Source organism: Serinus canaria, chromosome 3 (genome assembly GCF_022539315.1).
Source record: "Serinus canaria isolate serCan28SL12 chromosome 3, serCan2020, whole genome shotgun sequence".
Lineage (NCBI taxonomy): Eukaryota > Metazoa > Chordata > Aves > Passeriformes > Fringillidae > Serinus > Serinus canaria.
This window is the reverse complement of record NC_066316.1, coordinates 50,681,824-50,695,134: the sequence shown is the minus strand read 5'-3', so window position 1 is coordinate 50,695,134 and position 13,311 is coordinate 50,681,824. Positions and strand designations below refer to the sequence as shown.

Sequence of the window (13,311 nt, the reverse complement as noted above, 5' to 3'; positions counted from 1 at the left end):
CTGATGCTGAAAACACTCCTGTAGAAAGTGCACTGAAATACAGCACCCAACAGTGTCCTCCAAGACCATCCAAGAAGGAAGAAAAAGCACCTCAGGTGCTATCAAAATGTCATTTTGACATTTGCTTTGTGCTAGGGTGGTTCAGCTGGGTGAAGCAGGTAAAGCTACACCTGAAAGAATCTCTGTTGAACACGCCATTTACCCATACTCCATCAATAACCTCCAGACTGGAAATGAAACATGCTTGGAACAGCTGGCAGGATTGTCAGAGGTGTGCCATTGATTCTGGAGCAACCTGAGCCCCACACCATTGCCTCTGCCGTTGACAAAATACCTCCTCCTAGCAATCTTTCATGGAGCATTATTAACTGCCCGAGTAATGCAGTGAATCAGCAGAAGCTTTCACCAGCTAGAAAAGAAAAAGGTCCAAACTGATGGTGCCCCCACCAAATGGCCAAAATGGTCCCAGTAAGCCCAGAAACCTCAGAGACAGCGAATGACCAAAACTGAAGGAGTGATGATACTGGATGTGATTTCTGAGATAGTTATATGGTAATTCCCCTTGCCATTCTGAATGTAGTAATTGAAAATTACTAATTGCAGAGGTGAACTGTCAGATATTTTCAAAGGGTTTTTCATCACAGAAGACCATAGTTTCTATAGAAAGGCAGCTGTAGACACATGAAAATTTTTTTGCTGAAGGGGACCTCTGATTCAAAAGGAAGGGGAAGATTCAAAATGGGGAAAGGGATGTTTTAAGAAAGCCAAAGAATATTTCTCATATATATGAGATTTTAATCCCCTAAAATATAATTTTAGAATAATTTCAAGACTGAAAACATATTAAACCCCCCACATTTTATATTTCTTAAATAAATGGCTACAGTTTTGGGGCCATAATAAGGACATGGAGCATAAACAACAAATTGAATAAGAAAAACAAGAGATCGCTCTCCTTGTGAATTCAGCAAGTCACAATGAATCTTTAAAACAAAGTACAAAAAGAGGAAATTAACTTCAGAAGAGTCTCACACTGAATCTAACCACTGTTGCAACTAGTTGTTAAGAAGAAAGGGATCATTAATTGCTTTTTACAATTTTTTCTTCTAATATTTTTGACCAAAAGCTGAAGCTGATGCTCAAAATATTTCTGAGAACAATCTCTAAAAAATCAAATGTTAAACTTTGAATGGATCCCTTTTTATGCTCTATCATTTAAATTAGAAAACACCTATATGTTCTAGGACTGTGATAAGACAAATCATATATTTAATTATATAATGAATGAAGATTAGAGTGAGTTAGAAGCTACCTGGAAAAATGGCATTTTTTTAAGAAATGTTGACTTATCAAAACTGAAGTTAAACAACTTCAGTTTGGTTACAAAGAAAAGGAAATTTTGGCAACTCTCCCAAATCAATGAACCTATATCAAAAAAAAAGAAAAGCTTGATGGTCTGATCCCATGTTTTGTTTTTTTGTTATAAAACTTTTTATTATAATTTTTAATTAGCATCTATTACATGAAGTTCTAAAAACTGTGTTATTAAAACTTTTCTGCTATTGATTTTGGCACAAGCTTATTTATATTCAGGTCTGTCTAGTTCAATATAATGTAGACACATGACTTTAAAAGAGAATTTCAAAAAGAGGTCTGTGCCTTTAGAAGACATAGTTTGCAAAAACAAAATGTAATGAACAGAGCTGGCCACAGACGGTGTGAGAACCTCAATAGAATTTAGAGAAAAGAAAGTGCTTTTCAACCTAGAAAAATTCACCCGAGTCTGAGGTCCCATTTTCCAGCTCTGTCTGATCCCTCACCTCCAGCCCCATTCTTCACCTGTCTTGCTGCATGCTCACACTTCCCCTAAGTATGTGTCCTGAGGAATGAGTCTGCACACAAGCTGTTACTGCTGAGCAGCTGGTATTAGGAACAGGGCGTGGGTCTACCTATGGGACTTGGAGCCTACATGCAACTCACACCAGCCTTGATTATAAAACTTTGTCACTCTCCCTCAGAAATCAGGAGCACTGGCTATGGAAATGTATTTTAATATGTCAGGCCAGGCACTAAGAAAAGCAGGACTAAAAAACTCCCTAGATTTGCAATAAGTATGCTTTGAAAAAATTACTGGTTTACTTCCCTCATTTTCTACAATTTCACAACTTTCTAAACAAAATGTGAAACATATTCCAAATTAATGTGGAATAAATTATTTTTCCTTAGGGTCAGAACTGTTCATAAGTAGCACCTTCATCTAAGAGTAAATTGCTGATATAGTGATGTACCTTAGAAGAAAATATCCTGTTTGCAAGGGCAGTAGAAACTGGCCTTCACCATGAATTGCCACCATCACTAATGAAAGTGGCTAGCTGGATGGCTAAGGAGACCTCTCATCAGAGAATGTTAATGGAGAGGAATCAACCTTATATGCAATAAGTGAACAATCAGGTAATGGAGTCAAGGAACCATATAGGCAAGGTGGAAAATAAATGCCAGGGACTTGAGAAATCTAATCAATGCCTGATTAAGCTAATTGAAGCCTGGCCACTGAAAATTAATGATTCAGAAAATTGCTCCCAGAACAGAAAAAAGCAAAGATTGCTGGATCTCACATAAGAGACAGAAGGTTCAAATGTGAAAGCAGTTATCAGGAGATTAATACATGGTACCCAGGGCACATAAAAGTTTGCTATCTCACCTTTTGCCACACTACATATATTGCTTCCCTGCTGCTTCTCTCAGCCCAAGCACCCACCAAGGCTCTGAAGTCCACTAGTTTGATTTTTTTTTAACTGTAAGAATAAGGGGAACACCAAAGCTGAAAAGAGCAATAGTGTTCTAATTACTCCAGAATGTCTTCCTTTCCAACTTCAGTGAAAACAAAGGGCTTGTGTTCAAACTGAAAAACATTAAGTCGTGATGCTAAAAATAACTATGGCAAGAAATGCAAAAGACACTTTATCACAAGCTTAGGTAGAATTGCTCTAATCCTAATTATCAGTGTTTCCAACTAAAGGATCCTTTAGAAACCCTTATTGAACTGGTGGGCTTTTGGTTTTGTTCCTATTATGTGTGTATTCCTGGATATACATGGGTAACTGCTGGGATCTGTAAGAGGTCATTAAAAAAATACTTTAAAAAGCAGGCTTCATATCAGAGCACTTGTACTTATTACACAAGGAATTTCCCAAGGTACTGGGTTTTGAAACCATTAAGTTGTAAAAATACTTACAATTGTACCTTTCAATATTTAGTGCTTTCTCAGGCCAAGAGATCCCAAACCAAATTCTTGTGGTTTCCATGGAGTTCATGCTAAGCCATGAAAACTAGGTTGTAGACTGTCCATAGAAGTATATCACACAGTGCTAAAATTCCTCCACTAAAAATCTGATGAGAAAAAAGTTCATGCCTTTACTATATTTATTTAACTCTTGAATTTTCTCTGAATTTTTCTGATTCTTTCATCTGTACCTCATCACTCATTTGAGATGCTGTCTTCATTGGACTCACATCTTTAAAAGCCATCTATGACAAAACTGAAGGTGGGACAACAGTCCTTTGGCATAAAATAATTTAGGGATCACCACTTTTAAAACCAACCCTGATTTTATCCTGCCATTGTGGCAATTTTGCTGCCAGCTTTGCTAGTTCCACCCGAAGTTTGTCCATATTTCTTCAACCTTAATTAAATTAATTTGGAGCATATTTATAATTTAATAATTTAATACATCATTGGTCTTCCATTTTCCAAAAGATTAATAAACAGACCAACTTCCACCCATAGACTGGATTCTGACATACTCCAAAGGTTTGGTTTTTTTTCCCCCGAGGAAAATGAACTCCTTTTTTTCTTTCCTTCTGCTTTGTACTCATTTATCCACAGAGGATGATACTTTCTCAGAGTATTACTCTGCTCAGAATATCAAAGATACTAAAGTGTTACTATGCCTAACTCAGACATGCCCTGATGCCTAATGACACACTTGCATGCAATTAATATGCAGCTAAAGAGATTCCCAAAGCTGGCTGAATGTGACACCGCTAAGCAGTGAAACAGAGGAAATGGGTGGGGTTTAGGCATCAATTCAGCTGAAGCAGGCATTCTGCCAGGCACTGTAAATCCTATCAGAACAAAGGGAACAAAAAATTCACTCCTTGGGATCTCAGAAATCCACCGATTTTAACAGTTATTTTGAATAGAGAGAATGTAAGATCAAATCTACCTTCTGCACTGATTCAGAAGGAAAACTTGAATCTCAGACTTCTGTCTCCTCTCACCACCTTTCTAGGGAAATTCCATCCCTTTGTTTCCTTAGCTGTCACTTCAAGAAGTATCAGTGATTATGTACAGAAATATACTTTACCAACTGGTTTTTATTCATCTACTGTGTCATTTATACATTTAAGGAACTAGTGAGGTGCAATAATCCTTTACAAAATTTGTGTCAATTTTCCCTACTGTATCATCAAACTCTGTTTCTGAGATTTTTTTATAGCTTCTGTATTTTTAATCATCCTATCAGCCAAGTTGCCAGGAACTGAAGTCTTACTGCTCTGCAATTCTCCAGGTTATTATGCAGGCTTTTTATAAATATAATATTTGCTATCTTCCAATATAATTGCTGACTTAAGTAAGAGAATGTGTACTTCAGTTAGCAGCTATTTTATTCCTAAATTCATTAGCATGTCTATTTATGCTCCATCCAGCTTGATGCTGTCCTTAACTCATTGTTTTGCTGGCTTTGGACTTTTCAGCAGACTTTCACCTTCCCAGCTGGGTAGGAAGAACTTCCAAGTCTCCATTACATTGAAGATGAAATTCCTTGACTTGACAGTTGTCAAAACCCCATCTCTTGAAATGAACTCTTTCCTTCAGAATCTGCCCTGTCTTGATCTATCAGCTACCAGTGCTGTCCAGTTTGGATCAATGTTTGCCATGGAAAGAGAACACATGCATGGAAATGGAACTCACACATAAAAATAGCATAGTGGGCAATCCTCCTCACTTGCTGCAAGTTCTGTCATGTCCCTAACATCTTTTGAACAAAGATTATTGCAGTGAGTCTACATTGAAAACAAAACAGAGAGAGAACTAAACCAGCCTTCCCTCCAGAGCAGGCAAAGTACTGTACTCTGCAGAAGCAGAGCTCAAAGGTTGTTGGAGTAGCTTTGGAAAGGCTCTCCCCTCTCTTTGTATCTGCCTGGTTACATTCATTTCCTCTGAGTTACTGCCCTGAATCAGAATACCTTCTTAATTACCAGTGCATCGAATTTCTGTTATTTATCTCTCTAACCTTTAATGTTGATTTAGGAGAACATCAGGTCAAAAGCCAACTAAACGTACTGTTCCAAAATAATTAGGAAAGCACTGTATGCTGAGCTGCTATCAACTCCTTTCTCCAGACTGTACAATCCTCTTTTGCCTTCTGCCAAGTACAATTGCACAAGAAACTCTTTTCTGAAAATACTGATCATTTCAAGTAAATCAAAGAAACTTTGCAACATTCCTATGAAAATCTATCAGCTTTACTTCCTAAGTGTGGGAGTCTTCCCTAGCTGGTGTAAGACTACTGAATTTTACCATGGAAGGCACTCTTCTAGATCAAGTCCTTCATCAGCCAGCTCTTTATAAAGACAAACATTATTCCACAATGCCATCAATAGCTTTATTACAAAAGGACCAATGGAATCTCACCCTGTTACTACCATAATACACATTGATTTCATAAAATCTTCAGTCTTAAATGTTCTCAGCGTCAAGAATCAAATTCTTAAGCGTTCACAAACAGAAAGCATAAAAGGGCAGCAAACATGATTGAATTAAAATTTCATATGGAATTCAAATTTTTGGATATATTTGGTTGTGAGTTTGGGGTTTTTTTCACAATTCAGTCAACTTTAGTCAGATTTATCATTGATTTAGCAATCTACAAAAAAGTGCACACATGCAGATACTTGCTGGGTACAGCACACTAAGATATTTACATGGAATTTTAAAAGAAAACTTTAAAAACTGGAAAAGGACATACCATATTTTTAGAAAAAGCTGAGATAATTATTTCTGTTCACTACATTCAAAAATCAAACTGGTTTTGAATTGGATAGTGAACACGTACATAAATTCTATGTCATATAACAAAAAGAAGCATTTGTTTCATTTAAATTAATTTCTTGTAGTCTTTATCACAACTACAATGATTGAAGTGGACAAGAATAAGTTGCAGCTAGAGATCAGGTGTTAAAAGATAAATCCACTGAAAAGCATAAATTTCTTCTATAGCTGCACTTTTATTACATGCAACAATTGCAAAATGCCACTCAGGAAATGCCAGCTCTGAGCTGACTGATAAGATCATTTCCTTATCTCTTTTTTAGCTCTTGTCATTCCTCCTTGCCATACAAGTCACAAAAAATAGGCCAAGAGGGGGTGGGGATAAGTAACATTTAATAAATCTACTAAAAAAAGGCAAATGTGTGTGTATGTGTGTGTGTGTACATATGATTTAAGAATATACATCTGACTAATTTTTTACCTATCTGTGCTGACATATGAACAAACAATATTCGTATTTATCTGTAAACAAGTGAGTAGTTAAAATGAGTCAGCTTTGCAAGCAGCCTACATGATGCTCCTGATAAGAGTTTCAGGAATCTACTGGTATCTACAGAGGAACTGAAGTATAAATATTAAATAATTACTAAGAATGTATTCCACCTGAGCCAGTAAATGATAACTTTCCAATCTGAATTCCTCTTCTTACAACAAAGAAAAGACTCTCTGGTTCTCTTAACAATTTCATGGTGTATCCCAATGCTACCACAAGCCTTGAGAGATAAGGATTTTCCTCTGTTAAGAAAATCAAGTTATTAAATTGGTCAAAGATGACTCTACCAGAAATGTATTCAAATCTTCTTTATTAATTACCATAGGAATTTAGTTTGAGAGTCAGATATAAAATTTTACTCAGCTTTTGCAGATAAAATATATTATGTACAAAAATTCCTGGGATTTTAATTTAGTAAAACCCCAACAGTACTTAACTGAGCAAGTTATTCTCAGTACAGAGAGGAGCTCTGCAGGACTGATTCATTCTTTTACAGTGCATTAGTTTAATCACCTAGGAGATTTCTAACAGACGATGAAATCTAAACAGCAGCAGGAACTTCAGTTATCTTTGGATGAACATATTCAGTTTCACATTCTATCCTAGCACCGAGCTAAACAAAACCATTTAAATACACTTCAGTTTTATCCACACAATTTATGTGACTTTTGTTGGATTTAAAAAGGCAGAACCAGATATTGTATCTTAATGCTGCAGTTAAGTTCAGGTTCTCCTGTAAATAATTCTCTTGAAATAGAAGCCAATGGGATTTTTTTCTTTTACTATTCTTTGACATACAGTAATTGCAATAGCACAGTAAAATTTGTTTAGGATAGACAAGAGAGTCAAACTAATGATTACAGCAAATTATAGAGCAGCCTTCTGTTATGCCCTATACCCTTTTGAAATTAATTTGTTATATTACACAGTCTCCCAATTATCAAGCAATAATCCAAAGAGATTCTCAAGATACAGTGACATATTGTTAGCAGCTCAAACAGAAGTTTGAGAACTCTAGAACTCTAATGAGCAGTCAAAATCAACAAACAAATGAATAAAATCCTATTTTCCCTATACAAAGAAGACTCCTTACTGGTAAGAAGATACCAGATCAGGCCCAAACTGTATAAAAACAAAAAACAGCTTATAGTAAAATATGATAACCCAAGTTAATAAAGTTCATTTAAAAAAATGAATGTTTAATGCTACCTTGACTATTTCCACTTTTTCAATGTCTCTAGGAGATGTAAATGTATTTTGTTCTATAAGATCCCACATTTTAATAGATCATGCCAATGTTTGTATAAAAAATTACTCTTCTAGGTTAATGTTTTTCATTCCCTTATTTTTTGTGTGTGTTTCTCTTTTGTAATAGAAGAATTGCTCATAACCAAAGATTTTAGTCATTAAAAAAATATAACATGCCCTGTCTAATTTTAAGACCTGTGTGTAGAAATGTGAAACTGGGTGCCAACATACAGGAGCATTCTGAAAGGAGCTGACATGCAACCAAATTCAACTTACAAAAAAAGTTTTGCAGTTTAAAGTTCAGACAGTTCTTGACCCATAGTGGAAGTATGTAGCATTAAGTCTTTATCTCCTACACCTTCCTTCCCATTCTACATGATGCTGATTGTGTCAGAAGAGACACAGTCAAGCGTCCTCCCACCTACTCATCAGATGGCTGTGCCATCGAGGGATCATGGTTTTCACTGGAGAGAGGATCTTCCTTGCATACATGGGAGGTGAGGAAATGCTTTCCCATCTGGCTGCATGAAGTCACTTGCAAAGGAGATCTTCTGCTTCTCTGAATCCAGAGAAAGCAGAAATTAGGCTAACATGTGGAAGACAGATATTTTGTTGCCCTGATTCCCAGGTCCAGTATATTTTCATTTCTCATTCTCTGCAACTTTTTAAATTTGAATCCAATATTGCTTTTAATTGTTGACAAGGAAAGCTTTGCCATCAACTCATTATGCAAATCAACCAGAAACTGTTAGTTATAAGGTTAGATGAGTTCCTTCACTTCATAAAATCAAATGAACTATGCAAAGTTCATAGGTCTTACCTACTATATCCATCTTGATCTCTGTGCATTTAAACAACAGCTGCACATGGAGAGGTCTGAATTAAGGACACAACAGTAGCAACTAATATAGTAAAGAATCAATACAATATTTACTAAGGTGATCTGTGAGAAAAACAAGAAAGTTGTTAACCTGTTCCAGTATAAACAGCTTTCAGAAATGTCTTCCTAGGTCACTGAGAAAGAAAATGTTTGATGTGGAGTAGGTTCAAAACTGAACTTTCACATAGGAATATTACCCTGTAAAAAGGAAAGGATAGAATATACTGCCACACATAATGTTACAGACACACTTCTAGTAAATAAACCTCCATCTGGAGCTCCACGTTTAGGAACTGGATACTGAACTTTGGAAGAATAAATTGCATTTACTTTTAAATATTTTCACAGACATTTTTCACACTGATATAAGAATTATGTAAACAGCTGCTAAAATAAATCACCAGTATTTAGGTTACAAGCTGTCTAGAGTACACACTGTCTTTAACTTTATGGTTGAGAGCACCCTGTGCTGTGCACCCTGTCACACGGCCCCTCTTGTTACCTGTTTCAAATCCAGCACTCAGCGGAAATGGAGATCTCAGTGCACAGGTCTTTAAAATGCTTACATGCATTTTAAGATATTACACCTGCCAGAAGACCTTGTACACTAATTAGGCATAGCAAAGTCCAAGAGAAATTCAGATTCCCATTGTACAGTCAGAGAAATAATGCTCCAGAGGCTAGTTAAATAATTAGGTCAAGGATTCCTTGACCCATGTCACAAAATCATTTATCCAACCATAAATCCAGATAAGCCCTTGTATTGTGATTCTTGGTACAAATTGTGACAGGGAGCAGAAGATACACTACTTCAGTGCATCTGCATACAATTTCTCTTTTAGTTCAAAGTCATATTCAAAGATTACCATCAGGAAATTAATTCTGGGGCTGACCAGAGTTAGATTCACAAAATACCTGCTTGACTCTTTAGCCAAACATTTAAAGCACCATTTGAACATTCACTGCTTAAAATAACCCCTTCTTCCACTGCTAAAGTTAGTAAGGTGCTGTGGAGTAGCTATACAACCATCTAAATAGTGACCAACCATTCATTACTTGGTCATAAAAGAATTGAAAAAGGCTCTGTACTTACATCTCTCTCTCAGAAAAGTCCACATCAGTAAACAGAAGCACATGAAAGAACCATTCTGGATTCTCTTCTCCTTAATAGCTGTGGCAGTCCTTTCTGCCTCACAGGTTTAATTCAGCTGTTACATGACCATCATTATTTCCAAACAAGGAGATCACATCTCCACCCCTCCTGATGGGATTTTTTCATTTGTGAAATCTATGTAAATATTTCTGAGTAGAAACTGCAATGCCACATGTCCCATCCCCGCAGGTGAAGAAAATCCACTATTGGCCTCCCAGTATTTGGGCTCTCACTGCAAGCATGACACTGAGGATGAATGAAACGTGACAGTCACAGAGGGATTTATTTTAACAGCTCCATTTACATCCAAGTTCCATTACAGACTCTAAGGAATGACTAAAAGAACTAAAATGTGGGTCAAGGCCAGAGAGAAGCCCACGGAGAACCAGCAGGAAATATCAAGCACAGGGACTTTGATGGAATTCACCCTATCCAAAAATGACCCATAGTGTTTCTGTACCATTCAGGAAAACCTGCCTGTGGTTTTAGAAAAATCACATGAGGAACCCTCAGCAGCTAGTACCTCCAGAGAGGTGCATTGCACTGCATGGATGTGTCAACTCAGGTCCCAAGACACTGCAATCAAATTAATGTAGAACATGGATCTAGTTAATAAGTCCTGCCCTTCAGCAGACAAATATAATATCATATTAGCAGTATTACTCGGTGAGCATAAGACATTAATAGGGTTATACAATTTGGCCCTCTCCACCTTGCATCCCATTCTGAAGTACACATGTGCTAAATCTTACCTGGTGTACTTTTAAAAATTTTTAATATCCCTGACAGTCCAGAAAGCACTCCCGTCCCATGGCCCACAGAACACTTTAAGAGCAAACACACTTCATTTTAAAGCCTTGGGACCTGACTTCAGGAAATTGTCTCAATCCAAATACACTTTGCTGAGTGTAAATTCAAAGCTTGGAGCAAGGCCCATAGGGTAATGAACCTCAGAGGCTATTAATCCACAACCTACAATTTGTAAATGTGCAGGATACTGACTCAGTAGAAAAAAATAATTTTAAACATCTGTGGTATTCTTTCAATTCCAGATTAATTACACTGCTCAGATTGTAATGTTAGCCAGAAATTTCAAGTCTCTCCACTGCTATGTAGAGAATGCTGCAGTTTCCTTTGTGTTTATCACTGCTCTGCTACAGTAGGAGGCTTCTTGCCCAATACAAGCTTATGTTCAGTTCTGTGTCCTACATTTATTCCACAGCTCACCTTGCCTGCCTTTTCTTTCTCTCTTTGTCTGAAGTCCTTCTGAAACTCTTTGTTACACAGCATTAATTATTATTATTACTACTTTTAAGACAAAGGCTGTGTACATACCCCCACATCACTCCATCAAAATGGTGATATAAATTAAAATCCAAACAGGCTGTTTAATCCTTTTGAGAAGCTAATAATTATTTTCAATCAGCAAAGACTATTCTGCCATTCCAAAGAATGATTAATGAGAGCAAATGTGTTTGTAATTTATTAGCAGCAGCTTGGGGTGTGGGGGGAACAACTTAGGAATGGCAGCCATAGCATCAACATCTGATGATGTGAAGGCACTTCTGTTGCATATTATAAAGTCAAACATAAGGCTGCCTCTTTGGTGATTTATACTCTGCACAGTGATACCGAATGCCTGGGGTTTTTTTTCATGAATGGCTTTGCAGTTATTTTTTTTGTAGAACTGTCATGGAATAAAAAGAAATCAACGAGTATGTACCTCTTCCACAACACTCACTCACCCATCAGTATTCGTCAACATATGCTTCTCAAGGAGCAGAAGTATATCACAATAAAACAGGAGGGAAAAGACAAACAAGCAGCAGGAAAGCAGAGGATTGACTGGACTGAGATAGGAGGAGCATTAAATCCCTCTATCTTAGTACCTGGTGAAATAGCTTTATATCCTGCACACAGTATAGCGTCTGAGAACTCTATAGACTTGAATATGTAATTTCATTTCCACAACGTTCTTACAAAAAGAGAATATGTCCATGTCAAAAACAGGAAACTGAGAGATGGCAGGGCTGAAAATTCCTTAAACAACATGAAGTTCTTATCTGTTCACTTAGTTGCTTAAATACTGCTAAAAACTTACTCTTGAGGTTAGACCCCCACAAGAGGACTTTGACAATAAGTGTGACTTTATGTGCCTGGACAACCCACCTGACAGTAGCCAGACTCAGCTTTCATTTTGTCTTGAAAGTACCTTGCTTCTCAAGCACGGAACTTTCCCCTGGTCTAAGCAGCACTGAAACTTAGAAATGAAACTAGAAAGGCAATTCCTATGTCTAAATCACCGAAGCATTGAATTTCTCAAACAAAGCAATACATGCAGTACATCTAAAAGTACAAAAATCCAGCCTGAGGTGTTTCACACACATTCTACTTGTTCTAGTGGCAAAAAGAATGTCTGCAAATGCAGAAAATCCTCAAAATTCAAAACAACAACATTTTTGCATGCAAAAAGATCTCTGTGGGAATATTCAAGTAGATACTAAACCACCTCTGAATGGATAGCATGTTCCTCCCAAACAAGTGATAGGACCAAGCTGGAACTATCTGAAACCCCTATCTCTTGCCTCCCCCCCAGGAGGGTGTTTCTTTGATAGCTGGGATCAGTAGCAGCACCATCTGCCCCTTCTTTTGAAGTTGTGTCACTATTCAGAAAAAAAAAAGCAAAACTGAAAGAAACAGAAGGAAAAATTAAGCACAGCATCACAGCGTCTCTTTTCTCCCTTCTTGTAGTCCTAAAATCTTGTTTTTCTTCTCCGTCTTTACCTTTGTATTAATGTAGAGGGATGAGAGGGAAAGCAATCATGACCCATTTTATAAATAAGCAATTATTCCTGACAATTTAGCGCTTGAAGGACCCCATCTGGAGCACTGTGTGTTGTTTGGGGTTCCCTAGGACAAAATGGATACTTACAAACAGAAAAGTTCCATCTCTCTGGTGAAGCACGTGACATAGGACAAGAAGCTGAGGAAACTGGATTTGTTCAACCTAGATAAAAGGCATAAGGAGAGTCTAGTTTCTATTTTCAGCTTCCTAAACAGGGTAAAAGAGACAGAGAGAAGTCAGAGAGAGCAGTGCACAGCAAAAGGCCAAGACACAATCCTCAAAACTTACATCACGGGAGACTGCAATGACATGCAAAAAGAAAAAAAACCCCAAAACATAAGAAGAATAGGCAGAAAAAGGAACAGGCTCACAAAGAGGTCATGAGACTTCCATTCTTGGTAATAGTCAAAGTTTTCCTGGATATGATCCTAAGCAATTTTACCAAATGTTAGCATTGCTTTGAGCAGGGGAGGGTTGACCGGATAACTTCCAAAGATACCCTCTGTCCTAGCCCATTCCATGACTCTGCACAGACTTTCTTATAATATGATAATTAGGAAGATGCAAGTTTGAAGTG

The 13,311-nt window shown here is 37.1% G+C and overlaps 1 long non-coding RNA gene across 1 annotated transcript in view; it reads right to left on the bottom strand.

The window, feature by feature from the left end:
* The window catches only part of LOC127059409 (uncharacterized), a 34,108-nt gene extending 21,150 nt beyond the window's left edge, over positions 1-12,958 (bottom strand). The window contains exon 1 of the long non-coding RNA XR_007777164.1: positions 12,822-12,958. This is a non-coding gene — a long non-coding RNA (uncharacterized LOC127059409). The remainder of the gene's footprint in view (positions 1-12,821) is intronic.
* Between the last annotated feature and the right edge of the window lie 353 nt (positions 12,959-13,311).